Source organism: Festucalex cinctus, chromosome 3, assembly GCF_051991245.1.
Source record: "Festucalex cinctus isolate MCC-2025b chromosome 3, RoL_Fcin_1.0, whole genome shotgun sequence".
Lineage (NCBI taxonomy): Eukaryota > Metazoa > Chordata > Actinopteri > Syngnathiformes > Syngnathidae > Festucalex > Festucalex cinctus.
The window spans coordinates 25,254,546-25,275,794 of record NC_135413.1 but is presented as its reverse complement, the minus strand read 5'-3'; the positions used below and the strand labels follow the sequence as shown (position 1 = coordinate 25,275,794).

Sequence of the window (21,249 nt, the reverse complement as noted above, 5' to 3'; positions counted from 1 at the left end):
ACCTTTAAAATCTAAGTCGCAGGAAACCTGACAAAAAAAGTGGGGGGAAAAAAAAAATGTGCCACTGTCAAAAAAATACAGTACTCAATGTACACATAACTTACTAAAGTACAGTAACAAAATATTTGAAAGCCATTATTTCCCAACACTGTCTGCCTGCCAAGAGTCTTTTAGTTAGTTTGTTTGTCTTAAAATTACCAACAAATTCAAATTCAAGTTACGATGTAGACATTAAAACGGAACAAATACAAATAGGTTTGTTCCCGATTATCACCTTGTAGTAATACGTACGTCGCACATGGTTCCAATGAATTGCATTCAGTACTGCTGGTTGGCGCATTGATTTGCATGGCTGTCTATCATCAGATGGACTTCTCATTGGGGAACAATGATAATGCCAACGCAATAGGGAGCGACGGTGCCCGACCCTCCCAGGAAGCCTGCGAGCTGTGTTAAGTGCGGCGGCAGCCTTTTGATGTTGCGCGCACACTGCAACTCCGAAATGGTAAACAGCGATGATGAACTAAGATCTTCCTCCGGGGGGAATCCACAACGTAAGGATATTAGGGGATGTCATGCATAATGCGTCTCAGCAGCTGCACAGCGTTTACGCCGATCTCACAGCGTGGTTGGAAAACACTGGAGGATCAAGATTAGACTCAGATTCCAGATATTCACTAGTTCCACATTGTTTGATAACCAGCAGGCTGTTTGAACCCAATGAAGACTACGTGCCAGGGAAAGAAAAACAACAGTTGGTACTATACGTTCCAAGAGGTTCCCTATACTGTTTTAAGTGCTTTTTTTTTTTTTTTTGCCTCGTTGTAAAGGAAAAAATAAAAAGCTAGTCATAAATATTTGATTTTCTCTTCCCATTTTTATCCTCCACTTGATGCCTCTTTCTACATGGCGTTGCATAAAAGCTTTATGCAATCTGGCCAACCAGGATGGCCTATGAGTCACATCGACACTGAACTGGACCTGCTCAACTGGCAGTGAGTTTTCATTTTATAGTATATAGATACAGCACATAGCTGACTTTGTTAGTATGTAAAAGGCAGTGTTCACACAGGGTCACTACAGGTCAAATGGACCACTGTTAAATTTTAAAATGTGAAAATAAATATTGTTAAACAGAACTACTTTTGTTGGTCATAGTTTTTTTTTTTTTTTTTAGCTCTTCTTCTTTTGAGTACATTTTTTTTTTTGTACTTCTAAAGTTGCACACAATTATCCATCCTGTTTATTGTCAAAAAATGTTATAAAACGGATAAATACATTTTTTTAAGAAAAAAAAAAGATATAGAAACGACTTATAATTAAATATTAGCACAATAAACATAATTTAACAGTTTGATTTTAATATAGTTGGTCATTAATTATTGAATAATTAAATGATTTATAAATAAAATACAATGAGAAATAATTTTATAACAACTTTACATAATACTCAATTTTTACTTTATTTTTTTTAACATGAACATGATGAACATGAAGCAAATGTTGCCCTCAGGCAAAAAAAAAAAAAAAGAAAGAAAGAAAAGGTCTGAGACTGTGATCCGAAAATCCAAAATATGGAATTTTTCACACAACAGTCTGTCTATTGTTATCCTGCTTACATCACACCAAATAGTTTCATTTTTATATAGGAACGACGCTTCCGAGTAATTACCAGTTTAACGCGGCGCTGACTCAAATCTAGCGAACAGAATGGCGAGGGGGGGGTTTGTCTGCTGCGACAGCCGCAGAGTTTTTCTTGCAGTTTCTTCCTCACCCGACACCCGAATCAGATGATGCTATCTCACTGTCACATGAACACTGTGTCCAAACACCATGATAAAGAGAAATGGAGTGAGACGGAGGCAGAAGGAGCCAGAGAGAAAGAGAGAGATACCCCCACAGGCCCTGCTGCTTGCCTCACCAGGAATCTTTCCCATCAAGCTGTTTCCTGGTAACCTCTGGTCTCCAGCCCATGAGCAAATGACTTCTTGAAATCCTCTTTAAAAAAAATAAAAAAAAATTTAAAAAAAAAAAAAAAAAAAAAAAAAAAAAAAAACTCTATTCTTGGTATTCACGTTCTGTGTGACCTATCGCCATCTATTCTGGCCAAGCTTAGCTTTCAAATGACGTAGAGGTTGGGACATGAGAACCAAAAGAACACCATCTGACGTGATCACAGGCTACCGATGGCTCACTGACACCATTTTCACCTCGACAGGCAAGCAGAGGCGCAATCAGCGGGCAGACTCGACACCTCACAACACAATCACGCTCCCCCTAGATCTGTGAGATGCACAGAGCAGAGCTACAACAAATCAGAGCCCAGATTTCTCTCTCTAAATCAAGAGTTGGATTTGGAGGTCCTGTTGGTAAGAACTTGCTACGGAAGAGTCCTCAACTTAGTCAGATCCCAGCCGTTCAAGTGGAGTGTGTGTGTGATTGCGGGGGCGTCACTTCCCTTTGCTGTCGTAATGGTTGATGTGTTCTGCTGAATAAGGCCAGCACTCAGCTTACCACCCGCCGCCTCCAGCTGTCTTGGTTCACAAGGCTCCTCAGACAGACAGAAAAAACAAGGATATCGCATGCCGGGGCCTTTCCTGCGGGGCTCCAACTCTTGCCACAGCTACTGGATTGAACTAGCGTAGGAACAATTGGTTTGTTTGTCTACTGCTTGAAAATTGTGAAATATTGGTTTAGTGTGACTGAAATAGGACTTTTAAAGGGTACAAATGATAGGAACTTGTAGGGATGGGAGATACCAGGTATTGGAAATGGGTAGGAAAATTGAAGAACATAAAATGGTCATTAACTCATTTGCTCCCAATAATGTGTAAATACGTTTTTTTTTTAATGTTTTAAGTGTCCCAAAGACATATTTATACGTTGTTTTTGTTTTGTTTTTAATGCTAGAGCATAGATAAGGCTTTGATGCAATCTCTCAACTGCAAAGAACGGTTGCAGAAATTGTAGTTATTACACAAACGGCCAGCAGGTGGCAGCAGAGCAAAGGAGATCAACCAGGGCCATGTAGAAAAAAAGCTCAATTACTTACAATTTTAAATAGATTTGTGAAAACTGATGAAACTTAGCTCTCTTCTAATGCTAATTGCTGCAAAAATTGGCTTTTTATTCATTATATTGCTAGTTCCATCCCAAGTTAACGAACGATTGGCATTGGCCTTAGAATAGAGGGCAAATGGTGAGCTGTGCTTTTTTTGCATGACACTGAACAGTAGGGATGTACAGATAGTGGCAATATCGTGATATCGCGATATTAAAACTGCCACAATATATCGACGTCGTCATGTCACGACATTAAAAGCAGCACATCTGTTCAAAAATTCAGATTGATTTCCATTTGTGCAGTTCTAGCACCCTCTGGTGGCTAGTTTTTTAGTGCAGTTTAATTTACACGAGGCATGTTTTGGCCCTTATACGTTTAAAATCCACCCTAATGGTCAGATGAAGGGGCACGCAATATGCTTGTGAATCGAGTTAATATGTTGAGGAACTCAATGTGTGCAAGTCAGTGGCTCAATATTAAGTGTTTTTAGAGATTGCACATTGTTTATATGCATTGCTGTTATGAACAAAAGCACAGTATTGTGTGTTTTTGTTTTAGCATGAGATATTTTTTTATTTTTATTTTTACAATATTGTGACTTTTTTGTATCGCCAACCTCCCCACAATATCGTGATAATTATCGTATCGAGACCTTCATGACAAAAGGATGTCAGTCTGTCACTGTCATGTTACTAACCAGGGAAGTGTTCTAAATGATGGGGAAAAATAAAAATAAAAATAAAAAAATGCATACCATACATAACTAGGGGGACATATACTTATTCAGCAACTTAAGCACAGGCCAATTTCACTCACAGCGGTAGCACATCATCACCAAGCTCCCTACTTACACGAGTTAACTAAGTGGTTGTAAAGGCACCAATGAGTGACGTGACGTTTCAAATCACTTGGGTTATCGCTCGGCCAGCAACTGTAAACAACTCCACCAGTCAGAACTCGGGAAACCTTGTCGAAACTTTTCTACACTCATAATCCGATTGTTTATCTGCGAGTACAACATCTTCAGTTTACCAACAGAATACAAAGCAGGAATTCAAATCTCCAGCGTGAGATGCTTTTTAAGATCCACATAGTCGGGCATCAGGAATTTAATACAGTGGGGTATATTAGTAAGCATGCAGATCTTTTGATCTAGTAAATTAGATTGTAATATATTCCTTTGATTTATAGTTTTTCCCCGAGCCTCATTAAAATTCTGTTAAAATGCAACTCAGCAAATAGATGTCTCTTTTAACTCTTGTTCCAAGAGTCAATTTCAATGACATAACACTTTATATAAGATTTTAATATACTAAATAATATTACCAGTCTCCAATATTTATGACTGATCTGAAGCCTTCTGTTGTAGACAACGACGACGAAACAAACCGCAAACACATTTGGGCTGGTTGGCCGTGCTTGTGAACCAGCATACTCTTGCAATGATGCGAAGTGTGATTGTGCGGTTCCACCTGCAGACCCCAAGTAAGTGGAGGTGACATCTCACAAAGGTGCTAAATGACTTTGCAAAGTCATCACCTTACACAGTTTCCACCACAAGTCAAAACAGAGATGGTAACTATGAACACGGCAGAGAGCAACCAAGGAGGGACTCGCTATTGAGAAGACAAGTAGGTAAAAGTTGAACGTGATATTTGATGAGGTCAAACCTCTGGATTACTGAATGTCCCTCATGTTTCTAACGTTTTGATCAAGGTCTGACACGTTTTTCAACTTCTGTCAAGGCTTTCTACAGATAAAACACGAACAAAAGAAACACCAAGCAGCTTTGGAGCATGTTTGTTGCCACAATTGCAGCTCCCCTGCATGACCCCACTTTATAAATATATACACCAGACTCTGCGTGTCGTGTCTGGCTGTAGTACAACGCAACATGGCCTACCACACCAGGCCTGTGAACTGTCACACATAAAGTGATTGAATGCAATGAAAAGGTTACATATATACACATAACATATGAACAGAAGCAAAATGCGGTCAAATGTGCCTCACACATGTCAGAACAAGACGAAACTTGAAACTTTCAGTCATATCCCGAGGATATACAGACAGGATGCTTCCCGTCCCACAAAGGACCACCTTCAAGTTTTGTTACGGCCTCTTACGTCACGTTTTGTTCCGTTATTTCTCTTACGTACCGTACCGTGACTGCTATGGAAGGGAGGGTCATCATTGGTCGGAGGTAAGCTGGACTTTGCACTGGACTTGACTGGTCGGCTTTCATTCACAGGCCACATATCGAGAGACAACAGGGTTTGATCGATTGGATCGGGATCAGACAATATTTGGCATTTTATGCAAAATCGGTGATCAATTGTAATGTCTTAATTTACTGGGCTGATCAAGCTTATGTTTAATGTTTATCAACCGAAAGTAATAGTCATTCATGATAGATAGATGGAAAAACTACCGTATACCTTACAGCTAGGTGCTTAGAATTCGGAGGTCTGCGCTTTAATCTATTAACAATTCGATTTGGTCAGTAGGGGTTTTACCGATTTGTTTGCATGCGCACTGTGTTGCACAACAATTCTGGGGCACGCTTTCTAATGTGTTACTTTGGGTCCACGAGCACAATGCATGTTGACAGAGACGCGGGACTGTGGCGGTGAAAAGCAGATTAAGAGCAGATTTAGAGAGTGGCTCCGCTCCAGGATCTTCCAAGCAAACTTCGAAGTGCGGCCTAGTCCAGACCTCCTGTCAGGATCGGTTGCTGGAGACAGAAAAAAAAAACGACAACCCCTGGCCCTTAAGCTGCTCGGCCCTGCTCAGCAGCTCATGTGCTGAGTGAGCCAAACCCACTGGCTTACCACCAGAGGTCTCAGTCAAGGGCAGAACAGTTGAAAGGTCATCGCTTGCAGTCTTGTTATACAAATAGGGCCTCGCTGAGTAATACATTCACCCTCGGAGCTCACCTCAAGCCTTTATTGGAAAAGTTGCTGCTTGTGAGATCTGTTTTCTTGGCTTTCTATCCTTTTGGAATTGAATTTTTGAACAACTGACGTCACTCTTGTGGTGTGGTCTGCTTGTCTTGGGAGAGCGACAAAAGGTTTGGTTGTAAAGTTGAATTATGAGTACGGTTTAATAATCAAGCATGAAACAAAAGTAGATGTAGAACGTGAACACAATACTGTTACAAAGGTTTCTCTTACAATCAGTTTTTTTTTTCTTTACAGTCAAACCTTGCATAGTCATGGTTGATTGAGTACCCGTGAAGTCACATATCCACCGATTTTTTTTTTTTTTGATTTTATGGTTTGATATCCCAGCCAATGAATTTATAAGAACATCAATTATACACGGATTTTAACTATCCTGCACGAATAGTGGGGGTCAACTGTACATACAGATATATTTAGATTTTTATTCATATGTCATGTCACCCACCGTGCCGCCCTCTAAATTACATAATGTACAAAAATATTCTTAATGGTAAAGCCAACAGCCAAGTGTAATTTAAAAAATTTTTTATTTTCATTGCTAATTAAATTTCATTATACCATGTATAATATAAAGTATGCTGCACCATATGTTTTATTTTATTGTGCTTTTTATATTATTTATAACACTTGTTAGTTATGCATTTAATAAAATCTGCAAAAACACACGCACGCACTAGACCGGGGTCTCCAAGTTTGGTCCTCGAGAGCCCCTATCAGCCTGTTTTCCATGTCTCCGGCCTTCAGCACAGCTGAATCTAACGATCAGCTAATCAGTAAGCTTTGCAGAAGCCTGATGACGTTCCTGATCATGAATCAGGTGTGTTAGTGGAGAGAAACATGGAAAACAGGCTGGACAGGGGCTCTCGGGGACCGAACTTGGGAGACCCCTGCACTAGACAAACTGGGGCCAGAAATTAAAGACGTTTGCGAGATGCCAAAGCCTATGATGCTAGCATGACACACTGCACACATGGTGACCCATTTAGCATCAACCAAAATTGTAAATTATAAATATGTTCATATAAATTATTGTGATTGTTTGTCATGTAGTACGGGTGTAATTCCATACGAACCGGCTGCTAGCTTTTTTTGTTTTGTTTTGATTTTTGGGGAGCGATGGCGTCCAGTAAACCGCGTTGTAAGACGCTGTCTGCCAGGCTCTAGATTCTGCATGTGACCTCCAGGTCTCACAGTAGAACGCTGGAATCTCCATATTGATGACAGTGCGCCAATAAACAATGACTCATGTTACCAAATGCTTTACAAGCACTCACTAAGCTAGCTTGATATTACTTCTCCCAGTAGCAAAAGTGATTTTGATTTGGGGGAAAAAAAAGAAGTAATAAAAGTTAATCACTTTTACACGCACACACACAAGAAAAAAGTGAAACCGCTAAGGCCGGTTGTTTTGCTGGTATTTCAAACAAAGTTTTACCCCAAAGGCAAGATGGAATAAAAATAATCAATTCCAGTGTAAAACACCACCATCATAAAAACGTTCTTAACTCAACAGTACAATTTACAAGCGTAAAGTAAAATAAAAAAAGCATAAAAATGCATTTTTTCCTTTTGCAACAATCATTTAAAAGAGCAAAGGAAAAATTACTAATCCTGAAACGTTATTGCCCACGCAAAATTTAGAGAGTAGGGCAATTTATTTGACCTAAGAATAACAGCAAACAAACATAACTTTATGAGGGCCTTTACATTTCTGACTATGTTTTGTTTTATAATTCTGGTCACTATTGGGAGACTTGTGATAACAAAATGCTGTTGGACCACAATGACTACAATAAAAAGTTATCTCTTCCGATCTTCCGCCAGTGTGCTCTGGCTTCCAGCGTTCCTCGTGCTCCTCACAGAGAACATCCTGGCAGCAGAAAAGCAGAGGAGAAGGTCTTTTTTCGCTCTGTGTTCAACGCCCGTTTTCTCTTTCTGACAACCGGCGTTAATTGCAGATCCGACGCGCCCACGCACTCCACATTTGCGGTGGAATGAGAACGCTGAAGCGCGGAGATTAAAGTGGGGCCTGTGAGTGTGGTGAGAGGATGTTGCAGCTGCCCTGTTCCTCGCACATCCTGTATCTCCCTATCAATTAGGAACTCGGGTAAAGACGCTGACAAGTACTAAATGCACATTACTAGAAACTGACCTATGTGAAATTCATAATCTTTAAAACCAATAAAAAAAAAAATCTATTTGCATCACGGAAAAGACACAAACATAGCAGGTAACTGAGCTTAGACCAACAGCTTATCCCAAGTTCAAACCAGACACTGACGAAGGCTCAATCAGACGAACTAACGCAGCCCATAAATTGCTCAAATGATACTTGTCCGCATATTACGCACAAAAGCTCACGTGACGCCGCTCATAAGCAACATTAACGTTGAGGCCCCGGGCGGCACGTGAGTCTTAATGACTGCAGATTGGCGGCTCTTTTACTGCTTCTCCATCAAAATAGAGCAGCAGACAACAGGTCGCAGATGTGCTGTAACGGCCATCATGACCAAAGACAAATATCAGACAACTCTGATAACGACGCTCAACTTGCGCTGGGTATTAAATACAGTTGAGCTGAGCTTGGAGTTTGACCAAGACATTAGCGTGCCTCATGAGAGCTCAGTTCAAATGATAATAATGAATGTGGGTTTGTTTTTGTTTTGTTTTGTTTTCCAACACTTATCCAAAGAGGGATAATAATAATAGGAGTATAGGGAGGAATATACACTTTAAGGTGTTAGAAATTACTATGGCTGGTTTTACACCCCCCGCAACCCTTGTAAGGAGCAAGCGGTTAAGAAAATGGATGGATGGATGGAGTCCAAGACCCTATACTGGGGTGCCCTGTCACAAATAGCGTATACCCGCAAGTGGCACCCCTCGTTAAAAGTTTGGTACTTGCACATAGATTCCCACAATAGTAAAGAACAACTAAAACAAACTAATTAAACTCCTCAAATAACTTCAACATACACAAAGATACCACCAGATGGCGCACCTGAGCACAAAGATAAATAGGTGAGTTTGGAGCTATTAAAAACAAAATCCTAAATGAATCATATCCAAATGTGTTTACCCTGATCAACACATGTAACAAACCACATGCATACTTGAACAACTAAAATTTGAAACTGTGCAAGTAAATGTTTCATCTACTCAATGCATTTGTGACCAGTAGCCTACATTTGCTGATGTTTTTAAAAGGTTATTCTTGATTATTTTTATTTTTTTTTTGTTATTGACAAACTTCTGCCCCACACCTCTAGTCATGTATCAGTAATAACATGAAAATGAATGGAAATATGAATAAAGTATTTACGCTGCAAATCGATGGATAGTGTGTGCTGCTAAGTTTCCTACTTGTGCCCCATAAATTGTAGTTTAGGGTACACTGTGCTATTAGTAAAAAAAATAAAAAATAAAAGTCAGACTTGAGCTATGATTGAAATCTAAATAGGCTTTAGTTGGCCTGGGATGACTTGACTTTGACTTGGCTTGATTTAAATGAGGGTAACCTAACCTCTAAACAACTCCACGGGTCACTGCCGGGATTTATTTTGCTTATTTAATGATGGACACCACCCCAGTGTAGGATTCCATCCATCCATCCATTTCCTTTGACCGCTTATTCCTCACAAGAGTTGCGGGGGGTGCTGGAGCCTATTTCAGCTGGTTTTGGGCAGTAGGTGGGGTACACACTGAACTGGTTGCCAGCCAATTCCAGGGCACACAGAAACGAACAACCATCCACCTGTGTAGGATTTTTAGATCATATTTAACTGTTATTAATGGGTTATATATCCAATCTGTCCATTTTACACTGCATTCCGAATACAAAATATGTGTATCCACTATCCACATTTGGAACAATTCTTTGGGGGACTTCCATTCACGCTGCTATGACACTAGTACCACTTGTGGGCGAAATAAAATCTGAATTGTGCTACTTGTATCACACAACGTAAATCCAGCCTAAGGGATGTAATCGAGAAGCACAGTTGACTCTCACAGTTATTGGTGTAATGTATTTTGTTGATTTAACTAGTTAATTTCCTTCCTTCTTATGAGTTCATTAAGAAAAGTAAATCCATATTTATTTATTTTTAGGGGTGTTAAAAAAAATCTATTCGGCAATATATCGCGATACTACATCGCGCAATTCTCGAATCGATTCAATAGGCGGCTGAATCGATTTTTAAACTTCCATTTTTAATGGAAAAATATTCAACAAAACGTCTTACTTCGGGTTAGGATTCACACCTTAAGCATGGAAGAATGTTATATGAATGGAACATTAAGCCTTAATATTTTATTTTAATGCTGTTCAAACATGAAACAGATTACAACCTGTATAAGACTGAAATTTCAGATAAATAAATAATACATTTTCATATAAATCTTACACTCTACAAGTTTACTGATTAGTATTTTCTAAATTTGAATGAAAAAAAATCGCAACAATCGACTTATAAATTCGTATCGGGATTAATCGGCATCGAATCGAATCGTGACCTGTGAATCGTGATACGAATCGAATCGTCAGGTACTAGGCAATTCACACCCCTATTTATTTTATATTATTATTATTATTATTATGTATATTGTGTTTTGTTTTGTTTTTTTTCTCTCCGACGTGTTGTTTCTGTTATCTGCCTCGGGACAGATAAACGTGTGGTGATAAACATGCACTGTCCCGACTAAATAAAATTGGAATGTAAAATTTGAAATGTACATCTTCCATGAACCAAACAAGTTTATTTATCAAATGTGAGGAAGCCGTAATACCTGGAGAAAAGCAACAAAAGCACAGGGAGAAAAACTCCACACAGGAAGACGAGCTGAGATTCAAATCCAAAACCTCTTGACTGTAAAGTAGATGAGCTAACCCCCACTCACCACTCTGCCCATAACTGTTACATATTCAGATATGCTTGATTTATGACTTTGAACATATATGTTCCATGAAAACAAAGCTAACAAAGCTACAAAGTTCCAAAGCTACAGCGCCTGTACTGAACAGTCAAGAACAGAATCAGATTACTTCAGTTTCCATAACTTCCAATGTTATGAAAAAACAATGCTACAAACCAACAAAACCTCAAAAAATGAATTATTTGTCAAAACACTGCATCGTATAACTTCTTACAGTACACACTCAAGCCCAAGTTCCATTTTAAAGCAGAGAGATCATACTCACTTTTCACAGCAAATTAATAATAACTTTAAGCTCCCAGCATTTTCTTAACGTGCTTACAGTTGGCAGCAAATGTCTTATCGTGACTAAACAACAAGACCAACAAACAACAAGGAGCTCAAACCACCAACCGTGATGTCAAAAATCAGGTGCTGACATGTTGATTGGCACTGCTAATATTACACGTGCCATCAAAAAAGCCGCCAAGTTGCTAAATGTCGACGAGAAATAATGAATGCCATCAGGTTTTCTCATATCTACACAACATGAACAACTGCAAAGGTGCAAGCTACTATGCAAAAGGCAGGTGCTGCCATGGTTACGAAGACATTTATTCATGGCCCATCTATTTGTATCAGATAAATAAGTGGGAACTGCTAACTTTTCTCTGGTCATGATGCATATGCCAACTAATTTTGGAGCAAATTGTCAGGCAGCATCACACCATACTGCTAAAAAGTGTTAAAACTTAAATAATATCAAGCAAATTGTAAGAAAATTAATACTTTTACTTGGTTAAGAGAAGACGAACTTTTCTTGTCTACCAAGAGAAAAAACTAAAGCAAGAGTGCAAATCACCATCTGTGCTGTGTACTTGCATGCACAAAGAACGTGATCAGCACTGTTCATAGACATGCTGTGCAGTAAAGTCAAAAGCTGGGGGCGAAAAAATAAATCATCACTGTCGTAAAATACTAGTTTTACTCGTTTAAGAAAGATAATTGTGATTTGAATACTGTTTGTTTTTTCTTGCCTAAACATCAAGAGTGCAAACCACCAAGTGTGCATGGGGAAAAAAAGCAGGTGATGCCATGGTGATTGGCACCGTGATGAGACAATATCATCAAAGAGCAGACAAACTTTCGCCAAATGAACCAAAATGTCGATTTTAATCGGGTTAAGAGCAGAGAACTGTCTAGTTTTCTCTCGTCATCACGCACACAAACAACTGTTTCAGGAGCAAATGACAGGTAGAATCATGACGTCCTATCCGCGCAAGTGAACCGGGAGAAGCAGTAAAATAGTCGCTAGTTGAAAGTCGTAGTCCAAGAAAAAGAACTGTTACTTTTTTTCTTTCCTTTTTTTTTACGTGTTCCAATCTCGACGATCCACTGTACTGTACTAAACTGAACTGAACTGCACGCCTCCCTCTGGCGCTTAACTCGCTCTCGTCTGCCACGACCGCCTTTCCCCAACAAATGTTTCTATTTGCGTTCACTCACCTTTTTCGTCCCGGGTCGTGTTGGAGACACTGTATCGGGCGCTCCGCTTGACAAAACGTAATTTCGTTTCACATTGAACACGCCGAGCTGCTATTTTCGGGGGTGTTGAGAAGAAGGGGGGGGGGGGAAGCTGACAAACTCAGAAAAAGCCAGTCTGCCTCTTGACAGCGAGGCTCCGCCCCCTTGTAAGACGTCATCGCTCCTCGCCCACGCCCACTCAACTCACTCACTCTCTTTGGCGCACGCGCACAACAAGGCATGGTGAGCGTTTGTATTACAAAAGTTGACGACTGGTTTTAAACTAAATTCTCCTAACATAGATTATAAGGAGGAGACGCAATGTGGACAAAAATGAACAGATGGACAAAGAAAAAAAACAAACGTTAAAAAGTTAAGAAAGCAGCGGTGACTTGTCGTGTCGCCCAATCGAAGCACGCAGCGCCTCATGGAAACGGCCAATCGGAGAAAAAGGTAGGCAGGAACATGTCACGTGTAAAGACCCAGACGGGAGGCGTGGCAGTGCCTTTGGAACATGACAGCAGTTTGTTGGTCCTGTTTTTTGGGGAGGAGAGCAGGTGCTATTAGTTTAGACGTGACCAATGGTCACTGACCATACACCTCAGACGTGACAGTGACGAATGCAAGCCTATCTGCACTTTAACTTACTTCCCCCCCCCCCCCCCAATTCGTGAGCAAAAACAAAACAAACAGGGTGTTACTGTGGGGGAGGACCATTAATAATAAAATGCAGAAACAGATAATGACATTGAATGAAAATCTCAATGCAACTGCAATGTAAAAAGTGATCCAAAAGTGGGTATACACTTTTTAAATGAACTTAATTAAGGAAGGAGATAATGATCAAATGGATCAAGGGAGGGAGCGGCTTGGATGGATAGAATGAACAATGATGTAAGGAAGGAAGGAAATGTGAACCCTTGAAAGGAAGAAATGGCAAATGGAAAGGAAATAAGGATATGAAAGTAAGGAAGGACGAAGGAATGATGGAACATGGAAGTCACGAAACAAGGAACTATGCAAGGAAGAGAAGAAGGAAGATTGACTTGCAAGTATATATTGAAGGAAGTAAGGATGGAAGTAAAGATGGATACAAGGATGAATTATATCAATAAAATTTGATTTGATTTGATTTGATGAAGGGAAGGGAAAATGAAAGGATGAACTAAGGAATCAATGTAGATGAAGGAAAGGAGGATGGAATGCAAATAAACAGGAAGGAAGGAAGCAAGGAAGGAAGGAAAGAAGGACACAAATGATTAAAGAAAAACAAGAAGGGATGGAAAGAAAGATGGAAGGATGAAGGTAGGAAAGAAGTATGTATAGATGTATAACAAGAAGGAAAGATGAAGCAAGGATGTTATAAAACAAGGATGTTATGAAAGGAAGGAAGCAAGAACAGACAGATGGACAAAGGCGACATATGAAGAGGAATGTAAAGACGGATGCAAGTCTGAAGGCATGAAGGAAGAGTGGAAAGGAGGCAGGGAGGAAGTCAGAAGGAAACCAAATTTGATTGTTAAAACTACAAAAACAGATATTATATATAACTGCCATTGTTATATCCTACTTCACTACATTTCACAATCTACACTTTTATTTATTTTCATTAAGAACTGAACCAGTTCTTCCACTTTTACCACAACCTCTTTTTTTGCACACAAATTACATGTATGATGTATGTGCGTGAGTACTTTTGCCAACTACGGTCAGCCAACAGACGTCATACAATAAAACAATGTAGCAGTAATGTGCTTAGCATGAGCCCCTCCCTTATTGCTCAGCATAACACTGTTAAGACTCATCTTAACATCATGAGACTGAATCACGACGGTCATGGGACGTGATTGACACATTCTTGATTAATTCAAGCGCTACTTCAATATCATACGATACAGACAAAAAGCCCCTCAATGTACTTGTCAGGATGCCTGTGTAAACACAATCATTATTACCTTGGCAAAGTCTAGAGTTTAATCAAGAGTGCAGTACACCTTAAAATCAGCATGATAGTTTAGATAAATTACCATTCAGTTTGGCATAAAAAAAAAAATAAAATAAAAAAAAGTGTGTTCTACTTCACACATGGACGGAGTGGCCAGCATCGGATAACACTAGCGGAGCGTCAGGGTAAAAAGAGTTGGAAACAAGCAGCGTAGAAGTGTTCCAGACTAACTGGCCGTGTCTGCATTGTTCTGCTCTTGGCTTTTGGCCACGCTGCCGTCCAGGTTAAACGAGAGTGTGCTTTATGGTCAGCGCGGGGCGAGGCAGACTGGCTCTTCCTGCAGTTTTTCTTCATCCGCTTTTGCTTTGCTGTGCAAACTCAAGCTGTACAAGGACAATATTATGGCAAGCAGAAATTCCATGTGTCAGGTATTAGTAGGACAGCACATACACAGTATCATGTTGCTTGTGTCAATTAAAATGCTCCAAAAACTACACCGGGCTCCGTTTGGAAGTGTCTTATCGACTCTTAAAATCAAAATCATATTTCTAGGCTGACAATATTGACATACCAATGGTACACCACAGTATACTTGCAGCATGTTTTTATACATTAAAGACAAATATTTCTACATTTTAACTCTCAATAAAAGCATTTGACATCAGAGTAAAGTGTAACTAACCATGTCAAACACATCCGAGCATTTCGGTTTGATTACATTTTCTGCATATGAATGGTATTTCCATGGTCACAAGCTGCTAAGGGCACCAAAATGTATATCATGCAACTTGTTGGAACCGTTCCATCAAGGTACTGACCACAGTGGTCAGGTCCCAAATGTGAGATGCAGTAGGTTGGTAGGTTAAACTGCAGTCCACCGGTACAATATCATTTTGTAAAGAAGAAATGCAGTAAATTGCTTTCTGGCCAACATAACCCAGAACGGAAATGCGGAAAATGGGATAACCAAATAAATCGGTGAATACCATATGGAGAAAACGTAGGTTTCATAGACTCCATTTGATACAACAACATCGGTTTATAAAATATGGTCTTCATTTAGCATTGTAAGCAAAGTTTCTATATATTCCTGCATTTACCCTTTGGTACGGGACAAATTATACTCAAGAGGACTCTAATTGAAAACACATCGCCACAAAAAAAAAAGTCAAGACTGTAGATTATAATACAGTACATGTAAGGCACAGCAACAGGGCTGTAGGGGTAACATGCTAATGTTAGCATATTTATTTATTGAAGTTTCTAGGTGTGTATTCTCACGTTACAATAAACGCGACAGCAAACTGAGGTGGTTTCAGCTCAATACACTTTGATTGGCTGGCAACCCGTCCAGGGTGTACCCCGCCTACTGCGCACAGCCAGCTGAGATAGGCTCCAGCACCCCTGCGACCCTTGTGAGGAATAAGCGGTCAAGAAAATGAATGGATGGAGTTGAGTTTGTAGACCAAGATAGAAAAGGGTTATTTAAAAAAAAAAAAAAAAAAGTCGTTTTTCATCATCAAACTTTGACGCACACTTTGATGATGTGGGCAAAAAACTCTTGCCGATTTAAGGTAGCCCATCTGTGTAGGATAGCTAGATCCAATTGAAACTCATGGGTAAAAAGGCCCTGGAATTCACCCAAAATGATTGCTTCAAACCAAAACCGGACAACTTCCTGGTTGATGAACCCTTGAGGATTTTTATGTCCTATTATGATAGACACTGTCATGTTGGAAAGCAAAATTGGTGTTTGGGGCATTTTGTTTTTCTCTCCAGAAAGGACTACAAAGTGAGTTTGGAAGGGCGTGGCATATTCAGAACACAGGAGTTTTCAAACATCATTGAGGCCCAAAAAAATATTGATTTGAGAGTCATTTGGGGGAAGTTCCAAATCGAAGTACTAAAGTATGACCCCAGAAATTCACCCAAATCATTTGCTTCAAAACAAAAAATATTCGACTTCAATGTATATTTTCAGCATGGTAGACGTATTGTGTCACTATTATTCATGAGTCTTTTAGTAATGGTTATATTCTCATGACATACAGGAGCCAACTAAATATCACAGTTTACAATTTGGGCAACAGGCACATCCCAATAATCCCAATAAACACGACAGAAAATACACCTAAACGTTACCCTCAGTTGGCATCCAATCCCTGGTCGATCGACACCTCGTCTGTTTCTTGTTACCCCACAAATGCCTTCACAGAACCTGCTGTTCCAGTCGCCACTTGGCCTCCCTCTTGACTGTCTTCATCCCTTTCCTTTTCGTCTACAACTCTTCGTCTTTCTGCAGCCTCAGTTTCACTCGGCCCATCGATCCAACCCAAAGCCAGACCGGCTGGCTTTCAATCCTTCGCTGCAAGCCCTAAGAGGATCGACGTCCAACACCGTTCCTCCTTTTGTATCCGTCTGCACAGAGGCAGGTTGTGGTGGTGGGGGGGGATAGAGGGTCCTTGGCTCGAACCCCGATGTGGACATGGATTTGCCGGGCATGCGTCCATCTGTGGACGAGTCACAAGTGTCAATCATGAGTCAAGCAGGTGTTGTCCTCACTGAGGTGCGGTGAGAGCGCAAAGCAGGTTTTCAGGGGCTCAAATATAGATGTGGTTGAACCTCCAAAGATGATTGCTTGAAATACAAAGAGAGATATGGTGGAAAACTGACTTTTTAAAATTGTTTGTATACTTGTAGTGTCTGCTCACCCATTAAGTGTGAAATTATATTAAGAACATATTTTGTGAGTTATTTCTTAAAATGTGTCAGTGAGAAAGGCCTTCTGGATTTTTCCAGCTTGTGATGTAACAGTAGGGTTACATAATACCACCTCCACAAAGAGGTTCTCCGACCAGGACTGACCAGCTTGGCTGGGCGAAGGTCTGCCATTTCCAAGTGATGTTCGTAACATACAGAAACATTATCAAATCATTATTCAAATCAAATAGTTGGGCAGAACTGCAGTGTGAGCGCAGATGCTTGCTTTTATTTTTACCTTCCAGATTAGTAAACAATTGTCTCAGCAGAAACCACTCAACCTGATCACTGGTTGTCATGGTAACAAAAGCCATACTTAAAATGAAAGTTTTTCTAGAAGTTAATCAACGTAACTTTGTGAATCCTTTTTCCTGACATAACTTCAATCTAGATGTGGCTCACAACTACGGATGATATCACTTTTTCAGACTCATACCAGTACAAGTACTCAAATCTTGATTAGTCACTGATACCAATACCAAGTAACAATACCACTAGTAGTTTTGATGCATAAAAATGTTCCCCCAAAAAGCAATTACAGATATTAAAAAAAAAAAAAAAAAAAAAAACGCCACTATATATATATCTAAATATTTTATTTTATTATTTATTTATTTTATTTTTATTTTTTAGTGTATATAACGACACTCGCTTATCGCAACTCCGAGCTCTGTCTCCAAGCGTCATCATAACCAACCAAGGAAAAAAAAAAGGTTCACAATTCCAAATCTTTTAGATCTAAAAATTAACAAACGCAAGTAAACGAACCCTTACACTTAGCACAAATTACAATTACATGTACAAAACGACATTCCAACAAGTGGTGTTGAGCTTGCCAAATAACTGTTTGTTCCAGCACAGTCGTGACATGACAGCTGGCATTTCCAACACTGCGCCACACCACAAATAGACCCAGACACTCTTTCTTCCCCCAATTAAAAAAGAGCCCTAAACACACGTCTCTTGCAGAGAGCTTGATTAGGCTGCAAAAGTCTTGTTTGATCCGCAACAGCACTACAGAGAAAGACAGAGATGTTTATTTTGTACATGAGAAAAATCAATGAGTCACACCACTTTTTCCCCCCCCCCTAAAAGCCATGCTTTGAAATAACACTTCGTTATCTATGCCATTCCGAGAAGGTCCTCGATGCCCCTCGCCAACCTTTTTCTCATTTATGACTGTCAACATAACAACATTTACCTTTCATTACACAGGGCTGGAATTAATCACTAATTGGTTTAATGAAATGCATGCGCGTGTAAAGCGGAACATAATGCAATCCATGGCACTGCTCGACTTAAAAGTAATTTCAAAACATCTCCCAATGGAAATAATGCAACGTGAATTCATTTGTTTCAGGCTTGATCTGTTGCCATCATTAAATATGTCTTAAGTGAACATTAACTTTCAAAAAGTGGGAAGATTTTAATGGTGAATCCTCGAAATGATTAAAGTTTGACACCATGCTCCTCTTGATAGCAGAAGTGAGACTTGTTTTTTGTGTTGAACGGTTAAGCAACTTATGCTTTAAATTTTCCACAACTGAATGTGTTGGTGGTCAATCGATGGTGCCATAATAAAGTTAAATCACTCACTCTTTGAAGGCGAGAGATCAGGAAGAGATTTATAGAGTGATTCTGTCCTCTTGATGTCCTTTTTTGATACACGACTGGGTTCCATTCCCACAGTGGGACGTAACACAATGTTGGAATGCTGTGCAGCTACTAACCTGTGCTAAAGTAGTAATAATTCCAGTAACTTTTTGCATGAAAAACATTTATGAGCCCTTGATATTGTCAGGTTTTAAGGTCAAGTCTGAAACAATGCAACTGATTCATCAATTCCAGTCGCAAAAACTGCCTAGTCACAGTGACTTCATTCATATCGATGACACAAAAAGTATTCCAAAGAAATGTGAAAATGTTTCCCCGTGATACAGCTGAGATCAGACTCCAGAAATAAGCCACGTCTCACAGTCGGCATCTCCTCTCTCAATTGCCGTTGTAATTAAAACGTAACAGACGGCCCGCTGACAGCCCAGAATAACACACAACTGCTAGGCAATGACAGAATGACATCTGAATGACAAGCAGTACACTGGTGGCAACTAAGGATGGGCATTTGGCTAAAAACACCAAAAAATCCACCATGATTCCACCTGTCAATTATTTTATTGTATTGAGTTATTTTTAGATCGAAAATCTGTCTTGGAAGTTTGGGATATTCATGCCGGTGTTTCCAAATATCTGTTTGAATGTAGCCCATAGCAGTAGGCTATGTTGTTCTATTACAAACCATAAACTATGGAGTTAGAATCATGCCAAAACCCCGTAGACACAAAAAACGTGATCTACGTACACAAAACGTGATTTAAGTACACTGAACCTGATCTATGTACACAAAACTTGATTTGCGTACACAAAACCTGATCGTGATCTACGTACACAAAACGTGATCTACGCACACAAAGAAGCATATCTTCCATTTAAAAAAAAAAAAGGGAAAAAAAAAAGAAATCTTTCAAGTGCAAACAAATGTTTTGTGTACGTAAAAAGCAATTCTACAACTACTGATAAAGGTCACGTGACTTTTGGCAGCGATATTCTGCCGAGTTTTAAACCCAAGATCTACACGCGTAAAGCCAGTAAACTTTACAGCAGGGGGCGCTGTTGAATCAGCACCGTATAGAGAGAGAGTTTGGCCAACTCGTTTAAGAACGACTACATTGTGATGGGTCAACTGCTGGTCACATGACATATGGACGCCTTGTCGTTACCATGCTGCTGCGATTACGTAATGTATTGCAATACACGTTTCCAGTCATTTTATCCGTAGTTGTAGAATTGCTTTTTACGTAACCAAGACATTTTTTTTGCACTTGAAAGATTTTTTATTTTTTTTTAATTAAAGATATGCGTCTTTGTGTGTGTAGATCACGTTTTGTGTGCATAGATCACACGTTTTGTGTGCATAGATCACATTTTTTTTGTGTTTGGGCATGATTCTAACTCAATTGAACTGACAGTGGCTCTGCTGGTGACAGCAATAGCTTAGCCTTTTTGAGGGGCAGCCATGTCTCATGTAAATGACCAATGATTTTTCTTACCCTCCTCTCCTACGAGGTGAAGCAATACACATGTTGAGGCCAGGAAAAAAAAAAAAAAAAAAAAAAAGGAAAATAGGCAACTCTCAAAAGTTTAACTTGTCTAATTTCTCACTAGTTTGATAAACAGGCCCTCCAGAAGTGCAACTATTTGTTTTCAAGCTACTTAAAAGTCACCATCCCATAATATGTCCCCCTAAGAGTCGAGACTGATCTGTGTAATGTAGTTCTAGAGTCGTTGTTATAAAGTGTAGCTAACTGACAAGAATCTTGTTTGTCTCTCACTTGGCAGACAAGTTTGACTTCCTCCCGAGGCAGAGAACGTCAGAATTGAAAAGGTCTTTTTGTGATGAACTCTCCTGGGAAAACACAAGTCTCACGAGTGTTTGTCGCACTGCTTGGATGCTTATCAACAGTAAGCTGCCGTATCCCAAACACGGGTCTTACTTTCCCCGCAGAAGATCTGGATAATAAGGAGACTATCTTTAATTATCTGCAGTGCTCACACGAGCCTGTATCTCCATTTATAATAATGGATCTCCATTGTACCGAACTCGTTAAAAATTGAACAAGGTCAGGAATGAAGCTGCGCTCGCCATTATTCATGTTACCCCTAATTTCAACTTGTTTTTAATTCATCACCTAAAATGACAAGCTGCTCGGTGATATTAGCAAATTCCGTCTTCGTGTAAAGTGACTGCAAAAAGACCCGAGGGCGCAAAATCCCATGGTTCCGTTTAATAAAAAAGGACAAGCAATATTTATTGAGAAAGATGTCGTTTCAGGCAATCGCACATCGCCATTGCCTAATTTTTCTATATATCTGACTAAATGATTGCATCATGGTCTGATGATGAAGTTCAACAGGCAGCAGGTAGCATGTCTCTTAATCCTCTGTGTTTAAAAAAAAACAAAAAAACACACGAGGGCCAAGCACATTCAAGAGAAAATTCCCCCGAAGGAACATGTGGGCGG

The 21,249-nt window shown here is 39.7% G+C and overlaps 1 protein-coding gene across 6 annotated transcripts in view; it reads right to left on the bottom strand.

Annotated features, from left to right (window-relative positions):
- mef2aa (myocyte enhancer factor 2aa) overlaps window positions 1-12,582 on the bottom strand; it is a 66,044-nt gene extending 53,462 nt beyond the window's left edge. For all 6 annotated transcript variants that reach the window (XM_077517081.1, XM_077517082.1, XM_077517084.1 and 3 more), the window contains exon 1: window positions 12,448-12,582. The gene's annotated coding sequence lies outside the window, so the exon portion shown is untranslated. The remainder of the gene's footprint in view (window positions 1-12,447) is intronic.
- Between the last annotated feature and the right edge of the window lie 8,667 nt (window positions 12,583-21,249).